At 46.0% G+C, this 13,740-nt stretch overlaps 1 protein-coding gene across 3 annotated transcripts in view; it reads right to left on the reverse strand.

Moving 5' to 3' along the window:
* The window catches only part of P2RY2 (purinergic receptor P2Y2), a 56,263-nt gene that overhangs the window by 3,089 nt on the left and 39,434 nt on the right, over window positions 1-13,740 (reverse strand). The window lies entirely within an intron of this gene.

Raw genomic sequence — 13,740 nt, forward strand, 5'->3', positions numbered from 1 at the left:
AAAGCAGAGTTAATGCAGATAAAATCCTGCTTTTCTACCCCGATCCTATTGACGCTAAAGGGTGTACTAATCGGTATGCATTTTGCACAGTTAAGGCTGGTCTATGGTTTTACGGAGAAAGGAAACCTGGAAATGTAGGAGGAGGAAATTTAGCAAACCATTCTCCATTCTTCCCTGTGGCCGATAGATTATGTGGTTCGCAGCTCTGGGGTACCCTGTGAGTACAACTGCTCTCTACAGCACGGATATGTCCTGAGTGTTTCCCATCCACCCACTACCATTCTAGGCATGAACAACCCAGTGCATGAGTGCCCACCCCCCTCATCCCAGGGGGGGTGGGCACACTTACAATGGTCTTAAAATCCAAAGCAATGGGTTCTGTATATTTTTAGAGCCCCCCCCCCCCATCTCTGAAGAAACAGATGTAAACAAACCAGAAATGTCAGCCTGGCAGCATGGTAAATACCAGAGCAACCGTCACTGTCAAACTCTCTCTTTTTGATATGCAAGAGATCGCAGGGCACTAACAACTGAGCCAAAGAGCTGTTTTTTATTACCCCCAAATTTCCATTTTTAATTGGCCTGGACTGATCATATTACTGCCAGTCAAAGAGCACGTCGTTTTAATTTTAACATCTGTTCCTGAGGTTTATTTATTTATTTTTAGATTTTTATATACCGGTGTTCCTATATGAAATAAAGATCACATCGGTTTACATTGAAACAGAACATGAAAATTGCCAAAAGGCATTACATAGAACAAGGTTATGAAACTTGGAACAGTGTACATAAGTTCAAAATTTAACAATAACGTTGTAACATTGATGACCAAAAGATAAAGGAGAGAAAAAAAAAAAAAAGATTTAAACAATTAAGTTGACAGGTCTTATTGAGCATAAAAATTATAACGTATAAGTGAGAAAGTCTCAAGTGTCCTGCAGCAAGAGATTAGATACCGAAGTAGGTAGTGGTATGGAAAATGGGGGTTTGTGAAGAAGATATGTTCTTGCTGGTTGGAGGGGAAAAAATGATGATCATGGTCCTGGAAAAGCTTGGCTAAAGAGCCAGGTTTTAAGTTTTTTTTTTGAATGAAGAGTGGCGAACTCAAGCCGAATGTCTGGTGGGAGCGCATTCCATTGAATGGGGCCTGCTGTAGATATGGCACGTTTATGATGCGAGGATTTTGTTGAAGGTACATAGAGTGTGCCTTTATATGCTCCTCTGATGGGTCTAGAGGAGGAGTGAGGGCGTAGTTGGTTACATAATTGAAGAAGAGAGATATTGTGAATGGATTTATGAATTACGGTGAGTACTTTATATAGGATCCTTTGCTTTATAGGCAGCCAGTGGAGGAGCTTGAGAATGGGGGTGATGTGATCTCTTTTATTCGTATTGGTAAGGATTCTGGCTGCAGAGTTCTGTAGCATTTGGAGGGGTTTGATGGATGAATATGGAAGGCCAAAGAGAAGCGAATTGCAATAGTCGACTTTTGATAGAATAATGGCTTGTAGGACCATCCGAAAATCGTTGAAATAAAGAAGAGGCTTCAATTTTTTTAAGACTTGTAACTTATAAAAACAGTCTTGGTGGTTGTGCTTATGAATTTTTTAAAATTGAGCTGATTGTCTAGCATGATACCTAGATCTCGAACATGTGGTGAGTGATTTAATATGGGGAGTGGATGAGTTGAGTAGGTCAGCTGGGTTTAGAAGTTTGATGTTGATGTCTTGATTGATGATTAGGATCTCAGTTTTGTTGTTGTTAAGAATGAGGCAAAGGCTGGAGAGAAGATGATTGATCTGTTGCAAACAATTGTTCCAGTGAGCCAAGGTTTTTTGTAAGGATTCTGAGATTGGGATGAGTATCTGGATGTCATCCGCGTAGAGATAGTGAGTTAGGTTTAGTTTAGTAAGTAGATGACATAGAGGTAAGAGGTAAATGTTGAAGAGGGTAGGGGAAAGGGAGGAACCCTGAGGGACCCCCCGGTTGGAAGGGATCGGTTGTGATTCTTTGTTGTTAATCTTTACTTTGAATTGTCTATTTGCTAGGAAGGATTTGAACCAGCTGAAGACTGTTCCTTTAATGCCTATATCTGCCAGACTTTAATAGAGATGAATGGTTGACAGTGTCAAAGGCTGCAGAGAGATCTAGTAGTATCAAAAGATGTGGTTGTTTTTTGTCCATATTAGATAGAATAGAATCGGTAAGAGAGATAAGGAGAGATTCAGTGCTTAACGATTTCCGAAAGCCATACTGGGAAGATACAAGAATGTTGTTTCTTCCAAATATTCAGATAGTTGTTTATTGACTATCTTTTCCATAATTTTGGCGATCATGGCAGATTAGCTATTGGGCGGAAGTTAGCTGGATCTGTGGTTGGAAGGTTAGGTTTTTAAGTAGAGGTTTGAGAATGGCTAATTTAAGTTGGTCAGGAACTAGACCCTGGGAGAGAGAGCAGTTAATGATGTCTGCAATTGGTTTTGATATGGAGTTTCTTATTGCGATGAGAAGGTTAGTAGGAATTGTGTCTAAGGGATGAGATGACGGTTTCATTTTTTAAGTATGTTTTCTATCTCAAGTGCTGAAGTGGTCTCGAAAGTTTCCAGCGTTGTATTTAGTTGAGGTGAGGTAATGTGAGGGAAAGGGGGATATGAAAAAGATGATGAGAAAGAGATAGTCAGTTTGTCAATTTTATCCTTAAAGTATTCTGCTAGTTCTGATGCTTTGTTGAGTGCTTGATCATCAGGAATGGTAGGAGGTGATGGTTTAGTGAGAGCTGAAACGTAGGAGAAAAGTGCTTTTGAATCAAATATGAAATGATGTATTTTTTTTGAGAAAAAATCTCTCTTTGTTCTCAGTATGGTGATCCTATAAGCATTGAGGGAGGTTTTATAAATAGCTAATGTTGTGGGGGATGGGTTTCTCCTCCAAGTGTGTTCTTTATTTCTTAGCTCTTGTTTAAGCAGCTTCAGTTCTGGGGTGAACCAGGGTTTCCTGTTGTCTGGCGAAGGTTGTACTACTTTTGTGATGGAAGGGCAGGTAATGTCTGCGATCTTTTTGGTGATGTTGCACCATGAGGTGGTGGCTGTAGATGCGTTGGAGAGATCGAGATGTGATAATTCATTAGTGAACTGATTGATGAGAAGGTCTGTAGAACAAGGTTTCCTGAATTGAATAGTGTTTTTTGGGAACGAAAGTGGAGGATGTTGTGAAAGCTTGAAGGTCGTGTTGATGATTTGATGGTCCGACCAAGGGACAGGTGAACATGTGATTGTATTTGTGTTTGAGATGCACTGATTAATGAAAATAAGGTCTAAAGTGTGACCTGCTTTGTGGGTAGGGGCTTTTATAATTTGTGTGAAGCCCATGTAGTTGAGAGCCGAGAGTAGGGTAACACAATTTGGGGATTGTGGTGAAGCATCGACATGTAAGTTGAAATCACCCAGTAAGATGGCAGGTTTGTCTGGGTTGTATTTGGCAGAGAGTTCAATGACTGGTGAAGGGTCAGAATCTAAAGATCCTGGTGGAGCGTAGATTAGGCCAATTTGTAAATGATCAGATTTAAAGAAAGAGAGCTCTAATTTTGATGTGGTATATGAATGTTGTAAAGATATTCTTAGACCTTTCTTGGCTGCGAGAAGCAGACCTCCTCCCTTTCTTTTGGTTCTAGGTATGGAGAAAAAATCATAAAGCTGAGTTGGTAGATGATTTAACAGAGCTAAATCTGAAGGTTTAAACCACGTTTCTGTGATTGCACAGATATCTGGGTTTACTTCAGTAAGGTAGTCGTTTAAGATATGAGTTTTTTTTGAAAGTGATTGAGCATTGAATAGAGTAAGAGATAACAGAGAAAGGCCGAGGAATTGTGTGATTGGTGAAATCATTATTGGAATTAGCCTTGATGACGGTTGTAGTGTTGTGGGAGAGGCTTAGTTTGATGTTACGTTGATTCTTGATGATTGGTATGGAGTATTCGCCATGGCAAACATGGTGATGTATAGGGATAGGGAACCAAGAAGCATGTTGATCTGTTTGTGTGGTATAGAGAGAATATTAGAGGCTTACTCGAGTGCTCCAAAGAAGATGAAGATTCAAGGGCCAGTAAACTGGCTTATTATTGACCCGAAGCTGGCTTTAGGATCAGGGAACACTATCTGTTGAGGTTCCAGGGTTTGTGGAGATTTTGGATTACAATTTCAATTTGTTTTCCTGTTGATGAATAAAGCTTGGGATCTATTCTCGTCTCCCTTACACGAATCAGCTGACTTGAATCTTGTTGCCAATGTAATTTATAGATTTAAAGATGATATGCTGAATTCTAATCAAGGTATGAAAGGAGAATTAAGCAGATAATGAAAAAGAGTATGATCTCAGGGGCTGCACAAAGGGGCGCACAAAGGGGCAAGCCCCTTTGTCGCGCGCGACGCCGGAGAGATGTGAAATTTAAAATCCCTCTCGTCTCCCCGATTGGATGGTAAGTCTGGAGGGAGGGACTTAGCTGTTGTGCTGTGATGCTGTCTGTGCGATCGCAGATCAGGCTCGCCGGGGGGAAGGGAACAAAAAGGCCTTACCCCGACGGGTCTGGGCGCCGATCGCGCAGGCCTTCCTCTTGCAGCGGCAGCAGAAGCGGTAGCGGTAGCGTCAGCAGCAGCGGCGGCCTCAGGTTGTTATTGTCAGCGGCGCCGGAGAGAGGTGAAATTTAAAATCCCTCTCGTCTCCCCGATTGGACGGTAAGTCTGGAGGGAGGGACTTAGCTGTTGTGCTGTGATGCTGTCTGTGCGATCGCAGATCAGGCTCGCCGGGGGGAAGGGAACAAAAAGGCCTTACCCCGACGAGTCTGGGCGCCGATCGCGCAGGCCTTCCTCTTGCAGCGGCAGCAGAAGCGGTAGCGTCAGCAGCAGCGGCGGCCTCAGGTTGTTCCCTTGGGCACTGTAATCCCATGCCAATGAAAGAGCTAGTATGTCAGTCAGTTTAAACCGTATTAGTCTACAAGAAACCTTTTGCACACCAGGCTCCTCTTTGCAAACTTTTGAAGATCCCTGCGATGCCCTTGCCCATCCAGAACCCATAGCTGAGCATCCATGAATAGAAGTCAAGTGCTTATCTAGGATAATTTCACATCGGCAGACGGAGGAGAGATTTGCCCTCATGCTGGGACAGCACCAGGGGTCTAGCAAACTGCTGTATCTTCAGCCCACCCCTGCATCAACAGAGAACTGTACCCGCTGTTCTAGAGTGCACACGGCAAACATGAATATTCATCACTTGTAAAATTATCAGTCTCGCTGTAGCTTTTATAATTCTGTAAGCTCTGAAACAGCAAAGCCCCTGGCACACCTGAAAGAAGCCATGTTCTGATCGGGTCACAAATTCTTACGCCTGGGGGAATTCTGCGCACAAAAACTTAAAATTTTGCAAACTTTATAATGGCCAAAATAACACAATTTACATGACAGTCTTTAAATAATTACATTTTAAATTAATACAGAAAAAAGTTATTACTTAAAGATGCAGAATTTTAAATATTTTGAGCAGAATGTCCCTAGAAATTCACTGTAAGAGTGTCCCTTCCACTCGCTCTCCCTACTCCCCTGACCACTTTGCCCTCTCAGGCCCCAACTCCAACTGCCAGTATCTCTCCCCTCCACCTCTAGGCTCACCCCCTTCCACTCTATCCCCAGTCCCAGAGTTTGACCCCATTCTCAGTACTGCCCCTCACACAGGCTCCCTCTGTCCCTTTCTCACACACATGCTCCCTCTCTCTAGTACACATACATACACCCTCATACAGGCTCCCTCACTCTCTCGCACACACATACATCCCCTCATTCAGGGTCCCTCACTCTCTCGCACACACACATCCCCTCATAGAGGGTCCCTCTCTCTTGCATACACACCCACACAAGCTCCCTTTCTCTCTCACACAGGCTACTTATGTCTCTCTCACGCAGCCCTTCACCCAGGCTCTGTCTCACACATACACAATCCCTTCCCACAGGCTAGCACCCTCACATACACACAATCCCTTTTTCATACACAAGACTCCCAATCTCTCACACATATACACACTGCTTCACAATCTCCTCATATAGGCTCCCTCTCTCTGAAACCCATGTTCAAGCATCCCCTCGCTGTCTTACCTCCCATGCTCTCTCTCATCCTCCCCTCTCTCACACCCCTCTCCCTGCTCTCACCCTCCCATCCCCTCTCCTCTCTCACACCCCCTCCCCTTTCTCACACACACACATACATTCTCTCTCATCAGGGCCTTTATCTTCGCCGCGAGCAGCACACGGGCCTTCATCTTCACGGTGAGCAATTCTGTGCAGAAAAATGGCAATTCTGCGCAGGGGGCAATTCTGCGCTCCGCAGTAGTGTAGAATTCACCCAGGACTAACATTCTGGACCCAACTCGTCCACATTGGCTATGATGTCATCAGCCGGCATCAGAAGCATTCAGTGAACCAATCGCATGCTGGCGCCCCTCCCCCCATGACTTTTTTTTGCAAATATGGCCGCTCTCAGGGGTGCAACGAAATTTCCGAGGAACCAGTTCCAAATAACTTACAAGCAATTTTACCTCGTTGTGACTCGCCTTGTACATGAAAGTGGAAAGGCGTGTCATAAAGGATACGCTTTGCAATGAAACGCGTTAACGGAGACTTTGAATGACTTTGCATGTGCCGGCTTTCTGTGCTTTACCGAGGGGGTTGCAGTTGCCGTTGTAATGCGCACAACGCTAGGCTTCATAGCAGGATGTGGGGGGGTCACACAGACTCGATAGCCTCTCGTTCCCCCTTCCAGGCTTGGGAGCCGTCAGTATTTTGAAATGAGCAGCAAGGCAATAACATATGATTAGGGAGTGAGACCATGCTTGATGATTCAATGGCTAACACCTACCAAACACCAATTATCCACAGCAGTGTCATCGTTGTTTACCTCACGGCCTACTCACATCGCAACCAAAACAAACGCAGCCTTTCATTTCATAAATTCTTCATTGCTTCTACTATGCAGCGGAAAAGAAGGACAAATATTTTGGTGTATGCTAAGTAATCAAAGGCTTACATATTTTGACATTCCCTTCCCTCCGGCAATTAGAGTATGGCTTAAATCTCCCAAGCATCGGAGCATGGGGAAAACAACTTTGACAGGGAAAATATACTGCATGGTGCCCTCTTTAAATAATGCATCTAGCAAACATACTCTGAACAGAACGAGTTCTTCTTGCATCAGCAATGATGGCATTAAATGCTTAATGTTTTTGTTACAAGCACAAAACTGAGTAATCCCTTGAGCTTTTGCAGGCCTCGAGCCCCGCCTACTGGCTAGGGAGTAAAGAAGTCCGAACCTGACATGCTGACCTGTCCGGAGTAATGGGCCTGTATCTGCGATGATCCTCAGCAGCGGCCCCCCCCCCCCCCCCCACCAACGCCCCTTCCGGAAGCCTGCGCTCGTGGGCCCCTAGATCCGGCACGATGACTGGGACTCCCACCCAGGGGCCGTGAATGCTACCTCCGCAGCATCCCTAGCCCCCGGCCGAGCAGGAGACCCGAGCCAGAAATCAAGCCTGGCGTTTGCCAGCGGGCCGGTCCTCTCCTATAACTTCTAATGGGACCTGACTTCTTCCTTTTGGATAAACTAGCCCCGTGCTCAGGTCTGAATGCTTCTTGGTGATTTGTTTGATTTTGCCGTTGTTCATATGGAGATTGGACGCGCGGGGGAGAGGGAACTGAATTTAAAAGTATTTTCACAGTCCAGGAGTACTCTGAAAGCTGTCTAATCGGTCCTGCACCATGTTTTCTGAGGATAGGATTATTGGTAAATCTTATAGAGCCGTCGCTTGCGCACAGAATTACCCAATTCCCTTAAAGTGTCACCACAAACGGTGCACGCGCCTTGCAACCGCATCTTCTCCTGCACACCTTTCCTGGGCTCTGTAACTATGTGCTCACCTAATTTTAGAAACGCAGCCATTGGAGGTACGGGAGAGCATATTCCTTGCCCCTAGCGGTGGTGGTTGGGGGGGGGGGGGGGGGGGGGGGGGGGGGGGGGGGGGGAGGAAGAGGCAGGGAATGGTTAGGACCGGCAGCTGCTGGAGAGCTGTGCAGCTGAGGAGTCCTGCGTGGAGTGGAGGGATCCAAGGCAGGCAGGGGGCGGGATGAGAGAGCACGCTGGTTCTCGGTAAAACCCGTAAAAACAGAAGCACTAAACTTAATGCACTTCTGGATTCGCTTTCGGGAGTCACGCTCCCCTTCATCGGGGTCAGAAAAGGGAGACGTGGGCTTTTTAAACTCGCGGCTAGGCACAGTTCTGCCGTCCCTCCGCTACTTTCTTTTCACTCTGCTAGCACGTCAAGGCCCCTGGGCTTCCTCCCATCCCTTTCACAGCAGCTTTATAACTTGTAACCCGTGAGTCACCGCCCTGCTGTGTTTAGATAACCACGTTGGCTTTTGATCTGCTCGTTTTGTTCTGACCTGAAGAAGGGGGTGTAACTCCCTGAACGCTAGCCAAGAAATGTATAAAGTTGGTCTAATTAAAAAAAAAGTTTCACCTTCTCATGTTTCTCCTGACCTTCACGTCCGTGCTCGCAACGCTACACTCTGTTTGTTTTGATGTCTTTGATAATGGGCGCTAATTTCAGCTCATGGCCTGCCTATCCCAAACATGCACGGGTCAGGGAGGAAGAGAATTCATTCAGCGCCCAGCGCAGGATGCACCAGCAGGGCTAGGAGACGGTGAGACCGCTGCCCCTTCATTCTCGCAGGTCACCTCTCTAATAACCGTTGACGTCCTATGCGCCGCCCTACCGCTCCAACGTTATTAGCAAAGCATCCCTGCCCGAAGAAAACGGCGCATTCTCCTATTTGTGCCCGTCACCAACTCTGGACGCCAGTGAACCAGCAACGCCACATTCTCGGTCAATTATCTAAGCGAAAGATATGGCTGCACCGCGCATTTAAAAACTCTGGAACCAGAGGCAGTGCTATAAGGCAGAAGGGAGGAAAGGCTGAGGATCGATGTCTGGAAATATTTCTTCACGGAAAGGGCATCCGAGTGAGGGCGGCAGAGACAAACCAGTAACCAGAATTCAAGAAAGCCCGGGGGCTGTAAAGCACAAAGGGATCCCCAGCGGCAAAGATGTGAATGGAAAGCCAGAGGTCAACTGGAGGTTGAGGCACCATCCTAGAAATTGTAACATACAGAAGAGATCACTTTAAAAAAACAAAAAAAAAACCAAACCCCCAGCTATTAGGGACTCAACACGTGACCCAAATTGAAAAGGCTTGTTTTGGAATGACCTTAATACAGGCACAGGGCACACGCAAGAGAACGCGGGTTTAACTCCCTTAGACGAGCAGGAAAGTACAATCCTGGGTCCTTGGATGCTTGCGAGCAGGTGCGGTACTTTTATATGTTATCTTCCCTTTGCATGTAAAAAGTAAATTCTCTCTCACTTCGGCATCGTGGGCTTAAACCACATTTTACGCTTAAGGACTCTGACTTTTTTTTCTTTCCCAGAAGAATGAGCACTGAAGATAAGGACAGAGTTTCGGCCTGCTATGCTATAGGATGCCGCCAAAGTGATGAGAAGCTTGGGTTTTCTACATGTTTTTTTTTAATGGTTTCTTATTGGTTTAAAAATAAGTCTCACATAGCTGAAAATGTAGCTGCATAATCATTCCGGCTCTTAATTTCCTCTTAGATAGCAATCATAAGACGTGATAACTTAAGACCCCCTCCCCAGAATCTTCCATGGAGAACAACCGATCAGGCAGACACCTTTAATCAGGGTCTGCAAAGCCCCATTTGACCACAGTAATGCTTTATCTCCCCCTTTTGTTTTTCACAAAGACAACAATTTTGTACCAAGAACATTGGCAGTACAGTGGCGTGGGAGAAGTGGGCTCGGCCCCCCACAGCTGATATTGCACTTCAGACCTGCTGGAGCTGGAGGACGGCACTCACAGTCTGAAGGAGATCACTTTAAGCATTATTATCTCATGGCCCGACAGCAGATGTACAAAAACGACTACGGGGATCCCTGGGTCACAGCCCAGGTCAACGACGGTTTCCTGATGCTCGTGTGCTGGAGGAAGGGCTGAGCCTGATGCGCAGGAAGGTGCTACAGGGGGGTGATGGTCTTATGTTGCTTTCGGCTTGACAGTCAACATGTCGCTTTCATCTTAAAATGCGGCGGATCAGTCACGTACAGGTCTTAATCGTGCCCAGAAACCTGCCAGCAGTGGTGGACGGCGTTGTTGAGAAGTATGGACAATGGAAATATTGTACAAAGTGCAGGTCTCCTTTCCTTTAACTCACTGAGTGGACCCCAGAGGTAGTCAGGCATGGGAAGGACCTAAACCACCTTGTAAAAACCATATCTCAACTGTTCTGATCAATAAGTGAACGCTACTTGCACTACACCGTTCAGCTCATATAAATCGTTATCGTTAATGACTTTAAGCGTGTGCACTCTAAAGGCAGGGCTCACCCTAAATGCATGCCGACTCCAATTAGTTATTATTAGTGCTATCATGTATGGCGTCCTGTACAGAGACACAGAATGGACAGACCCTAGTCCTTTATTTATAAAAGATTTATAGACCACTATATCCACACTTCTATGTAGTGAACAAATCACAAACATAAAACCGGTTACACATGTCTTAATATTCAAACAATATAAAGCAAAATAACAAAAACAAACATCAAAACTTAAGACAACTGGCTACATCGACTCAAAACGAGACTTACAATGCAGTCACTACAGATAGACAAGAGACACACAATAAAAACGTATAAAAAAGCAAGACTATGGCTGAGAAGAATTAAAGTAGGTATCTAGGATTATGGTCATTATGGTAATCTCCCTGAGACTGGTCTCTAAATATTTCTGATTCTACAGAGCAGACCATACCATTAGGGTAGGTAGAGATAAAGCCTTTCAAGGGGTTTACAGCTCCCCCATGTGGGCTGCTATGTTGGTGGCTTCCCAGTGCTATAAAAAGGGGACACATCTAGAGGGGATTTCTGGTGAGACTTCTTAGAGGCAGGAAGCTGCTGCTCCTGTTTTTATTTTTTTCAGAGAGAAAGACCCTTGGGCTTTATCGACTGGGGCTTGAGGTAGAAAGGGCGTCTTCTCTCTCCTTTTTGGAAATCTCATTTCCTTACTTTTGGACTGGCTTTGGAGGATGTTTTTATCTGCCCTTCCTTGTTTTCTCTTTGCACGTTGAAGACTGGTTTTATTTTTTACCAGCTAACCGAACTCCCCAAGGCCACGAGAATTTAGCTACCGTCACTGGGAGAGGAGTTTCTCGTCCAGAGGCCATAGAAAGGGCTGGATTGTCATTCATTGCCGGAAGGAGAAGAGAACAGGAAGAGCGAAGAAGAATGGTGGGGACCCATCTTAGATGCATGGATTTATCGAGAATCAATTTTCGCAGTAGCTGGTTCCGCATTGCCCGAGGACTGAAGAAAAGAGCAAGGTTCATCCTCTTTTAGAAAGCAGTTAAGACTTTTTTAATTTAAGGAAGCCTGTGGACTTTAGATCATTATTATGACCTAGTGCTGGCTCCTTCGATGATAGTATTAACGTGCGGTGAGTGACCGCTTATGGAGATCAGTTTTAAGCAAGCAGAAAAATGTGTGCTCGAGTATTGTTTTGTGTGTAATAGAGGAATGCTTTCATTTGTAAGAACGCTGGATTGGCGCAGCACATACACGGTTTAAAATAAATAAATAAATAGATTGTGCCATCCAGACCAATTCCGGTACCCGGTCCACCAATCTGGGAGGAAGCTCCAAAACTGGGACGTGGAAACGGAAGATCAGATTAGGCCATCAGTACAGAGTCACAAGGTTTATTGGAAGAGGATTAGGTAAAGAAGTCCCACTGAACGAAGACTTGTAAACTGTCATTCGTTTTGATTCAAGATCGGCTGTCGGTAAAGCGATGCCGGAACCACTTTCCTGAATCCAGCGTGATTATCACGGTACATTTAAAGACCGCTAAAACAGCGCTCAGGGCCCTGGAGAGAAATCCTTGCCCCCAACCCACCCCCCCATCCCCAGCAGGGTTTACGGAAGGTTTGGGAAGAGGGGACATCTGGAGTCCGTGAAACTGAAACCCGCCCATGGACTCCTCGGTGAGACTCTCAGCCCCGGAGGTACAGGATAAACATGGGATTTCTCAGTCAAGGTCGTTCTTGATTTTATTTGTAAAATAATACGTTCATGCCTGTTTGCAAACCAGGACTGCATGTTAACAAGACGACTGGTGAAGCCGCATTCTCCATGCTTATTTGGAACTCTGTACATATGGCGTAGATTTACTTCTACAACGAAGAAAAAATGTGTGGCAGACAATTTACTGGTCAATATTAGTTACAATAGACTTTTAGTAAGTGCATACAGTCACAAATGTATCACAAAGTATTGCACTGAATGTACATTTATAAAAGAGTGGTACACACAAGGACCCTGACACGGCTGTGTTTCGCATCAGGGGGCGAGTCAGACTTCTAAGAGTCTGTAAATTAAGGGCAGTTCAATGCGAGGGAACGTAGACGGATTGTATGCAGTTGGAAGATCTATTTGGCTTGCATGCCAGTAACTCTGAGAGAGATCACAGATGATGCGTGGAACTAACGTGGGAATTGCTCACTCAGTTTCAGCCGCGGGGTGGGCGAACCCACCCACAAAACTAGATAAGTCAAAGTTGTGCACTTAGAGACATCAACTGGGTACTCTGTCACAAAAAGAGATATATATTTCAGTTTAAAAACTTAGGGGCAGATTTTAAATGCCCTGCGCACATAAATCCGGCCGGATTTACGCGCGCAGGGCCCTCGCGCGCCGGCACGCCTATTTTGCATAGGCCGCCGGCGCGCGCAGAGCCCCGGGACGCGCGTAAGTCCCGGGGCTTTGTAAAAGGGGCGGGAGGGGGCGTGTCAGGGGCGTTCCCGAAATGACGCGGCGTTTCGGGGGCAGGCCCGGGGGCGTGGCGCCGGCCCGGCGGCGTGGTCAAGGCCTCCGGACCAACCCCCGGGTCGGGTGACGGCGCACCAGCAGCCCGCTGGCGCGCGCAGATTTACATCTGCTTTTAGCAGGCGTAAATCTGCCAAAAACGGTAAGGGGGGGGTTTAGATAGGGCCGGGGGGTGGGTTAGGTAGGGGAAGGGAAGGTGGGGGGAGGGCGAAGGAAAGTTCCCTCCGAGGCCGCTCTGAAATCAGAGCGGCCTCAGAGGGAACAGGCAGCGCGCGCTGGGCTCGGCGCACGCAGGTTGCACAAATGTGCACCCCCTTGCGCGCGCCGACCCCGGATTTTATAAGATTGCGCGGCTACGCGCGTATCTTATAAAATCCAGCGTACTTTTGTTCGCGCCTGGTGCGCGAACAAAAGTACGCGATCGTGCAAATTTTTAAAATCTACCCCTTAGCCGCTGAAACTCATTGTAGGCTTCTTTTTGCAGAAAAATCCTTTGACGGTCTAAACCGTGTCGGGGTGCTTGTGTGTACCATTATTCTATAAATGTACATTCAATGCAATACTTTGTGATACATTTGTGATTGTATGCACTTACTAAAAGTCTATTGTAACTAACATTGACCAGTAAATTGTCTGCCACTCATTTTTCCTTTGTTGTATTTCAGTTTATGTGTGTGCCGTTTACACTGCCTGTTTTGAAGTAGATTTACTTCTGCCAAGGCCTCCCAGCCCATAAGTTTGTGATCTAAG

The sequence above is a fragment of the Rhinatrema bivittatum genome, chromosome 5 (assembly GCF_901001135.1).
Source record: "Rhinatrema bivittatum chromosome 5, aRhiBiv1.1, whole genome shotgun sequence".
Taxonomy (NCBI): Eukaryota; Metazoa; Chordata; class Amphibia; order Gymnophiona; family Rhinatrematidae; genus Rhinatrema; species Rhinatrema bivittatum.